Source organism: Lissotriton vulgaris, chromosome 1_1 (assembly GCF_964263255.1).
Source record: "Lissotriton vulgaris chromosome 1_1, aLisVul1.2, whole genome shotgun sequence".
NCBI classification, from domain to species: domain Eukaryota; kingdom Metazoa; phylum Chordata; class Amphibia; order Caudata; family Salamandridae; genus Lissotriton; species Lissotriton vulgaris.
Window position 1 is genome coordinate 199,621,369 of NC_141685.1, and position 2,500 is coordinate 199,623,868.

Sequence of the window (2,500 nt, forward strand, 5' to 3'; positions counted from 1 at the left end):
CCGGAGTTCTTGATCTCCAGAGGCTCCAGTGATCTAAGCCCGACCAGGGCTGTGCCCGACCAGGGCGCGTTGGGATGGCGTTAGGGACGCGTAAAGGGGCGCAGGGCGCAGAACTCTGCCCGTTTCACCCCAGCATTTTGGGGAGGACACAGAATCTGGCAAAGCCAGTGGGAAGGATTTTCCAGGAGGAGAGTTCAGTGACATGATCTCAAACACAATAGTGCTGGTGATCTGGCGGGTGCATTCTGTGAGCCACTTCTGTCAGGAGCAGCCTGCCATCATGCCCTGATAACCACAACTCTAGTACCAAGCCAGTGACCTCAGCAAATGCAAAGACATTATTACTTATAGTCTCCTGCATCTGATTCTTGCCATCATCATGTGAAACGTTGGCGTTATCATGTCTGCTGCGCACACTTTGTTCATATGTGTACAATTTAAGTGTGTGAACCTGACCACTGTCTTGGACAGAGCTCTTGCTGTGAACACACCATGTGAAGCATTGGTGGTTCAGTGGTAGAATTCTCGCCCGCCACGCGGGAGGCCCGGGTTCGATTCCCGGCCAATGCAAGGTTGCTTTCTTTTGACTTTGTTTTCGAAATGATATATATGAACTCAGTGGGGAATAAAATGGTAAGCAGTGACCCCGACGTGATTTGAACACGCAACCTTCTGATCTGGAGTCAGACGCGCTACCGTTGCGCCACGAGGTCCTTACACTTGCAGCCTTCGATGCCAGATGAACAAATGCTGTGGGCCTTTTGACTTATTTTCCTCTGCTTATATGCCTACGGTTGTATTACAGGGCTTGGCCTTTTGTTTTCTATCCTAATTATTGAAATTGACTGCAGGTGCAGTGAGAACGCTGAGGATTGAACTATTCAGGGAAAGGATCGCACGCAGGAAAGAGCAAAGGTACGTATCTGTGTTTCATGCAGACAAAAGGCTACGTCCCTGGGTGGGCTTGAACCACCAACCTTTCGGTTAACAGCCGAACGCGCTAACCGATTGCGCCACAGAGACTATTGACTGTATACATTTCCTGAGACTCAATATATGTCTTGACATGTGTGCGCCTGCTTGGAGCTTGTATTATATAAGGCGTCTTTATGCCATACAGCATTTGTCATTTGCTTAGTGTCTTGTTACTGTTGTAATTTATGATGTTTAGACTACTGTCTAATGGTGTTAGAGCCAGTATTACTACCGGTCACAGTGCATGAGACTCATACATGACTTTTCTCTTTGCCTGCTTAGCGTAGCTCCCTGCTCCTCTGTTTGCGTGCTACCAGCCCGTGAGGCGTGTGTCTTGCCCATCCCATCTTCACTGTGTTATGTTGGACTTGTCTTCTCTGTGAGCAGAGTCTCCTTCCCAGAGCAGGTGCTTTCTCTGAACTCTTGGCTTGTAAGACTGCTGGGAAAGGCCCTCCCTAGCCCCTCAGTCAGATAGATACATTTACCTGCAGAGCTCAGCTTGGGAGAAAGAGATTAGGCAGAGAGCACATAGGGGAAGGCCCACAGAGCACACTTTATTTTACATAAAAGCTCGGGCTTGTGGGAGGACAGGGACATGAGGGTTCTCCTGGAAAGAAATCCCAGGAGTATTGATGGCTAGGCCCTGAAACACAACAATCCCGGAATGGCCAGGCACAAGATGCCTCTGCAAAAGGCCTGACCCTAGGCTTCCGGAGTTCTTGATCTCCAGAGGCTCCAGTGATCTAAGCCCGACCAGGGCGCGTTGGGATGGCATTAGGGACGCGTAAAGGGGCGCAGGGCGCAGAACTCTGCCCGTTTCACCCCAGCATTTTGGGGAGGACACAGAATCTGGCAAAGCCAGTGGGAAGGATTTTCCAGGAGGAGACTTCAGTGACATGATCTGAAACACAATAGTGCTGGTGATCTGGCGGGTGCATTCTGTGAGCCACTTCTGTCAGGAGCAGCCTGCCATCATGCCCTGATAACCACAACTCTAGTACCAAGCCAGTGACCTCAGCAAATGCAAAGACATTATTACTTATAGTCTCCTGCATCTGATTCTTGCCATCATCATGCGAAACGTTGGCGTTATCATGTCTGCTGCGCACACTTTGTTCATATGTGTACAATTTAAGTGTGTGAACCTGACCACTGTCTTGGACAGAGCTCTGCCTATGAACACACCATGTGAAGCATTGGTGGTTCAGTGGAAGAATTCTCGCCTGCCACGCGGGAGGCCTGGGTTCGATTCCCGGCCAATGCAATGTTGCTTTCTTTTGACTTTGTTTTCGAAATGATATATATGAACTCAGTGGGGAATAAAATGGTAAGCAGTGACCCCGACGTGATTTGAACACGCAGCCTTCTGATATGGAGTCAGACGCGCTACCGTTGCGCCACGAGGTCCTTACACTTGCAGCCTTCGATGCCAGATGAACAAATGCTGTGGGCCTTTTGACTTATTTTCCTCTGCTTATATGCCTACGGTTGTATTACAGGGCTTGGCCTTTTGTTTTCTATCCTA

At 49.4% G+C, this 2,500-nt stretch overlaps 5 non-coding genes across 5 annotated transcripts; 2 read left to right on the forward strand and 3 right to left on the reverse strand.

The window, feature by feature from the left end:
- Nucleotides 1-499: 499 nt before the first annotated feature.
- Nucleotides 500-570, forward strand: TRNAG-GCC (transfer RNA glycine (anticodon GCC)). The gene has a single exon. It is a non-coding gene; the product is annotated as a tRNA-Gly (tRNA).
- Nucleotides 571-641: 71 nt separating this feature from the next.
- Nucleotides 642-713, reverse strand: TRNAW-CCA (transfer RNA tryptophan (anticodon CCA)). Its single transcript has one exon. It is a non-coding gene; the product is annotated as a tRNA-Trp (tRNA).
- A 236-nt stretch (nucleotides 714-949) lies between these two features.
- On the reverse strand, nucleotides 950-1,023 carry TRNAN-GUU (transfer RNA asparagine (anticodon GUU)). The gene has a single exon. It is a non-coding gene; the product is annotated as a tRNA-Asn (tRNA).
- A 1,145-nt stretch (nucleotides 1,024-2,168) lies between these two features.
- On the forward strand, nucleotides 2,169-2,239 carry TRNAG-GCC (transfer RNA glycine (anticodon GCC)). Its single transcript has one exon. It is a non-coding gene; the product is annotated as a tRNA-Gly (tRNA).
- A 71-nt stretch (nucleotides 2,240-2,310) lies between these two features.
- On the reverse strand, nucleotides 2,311-2,382 carry TRNAW-CCA (transfer RNA tryptophan (anticodon CCA)). The gene has a single exon. It is a non-coding gene; the product is annotated as a tRNA-Trp (tRNA).
- Between the last annotated feature and the right edge of the window lie 118 nt (nucleotides 2,383-2,500).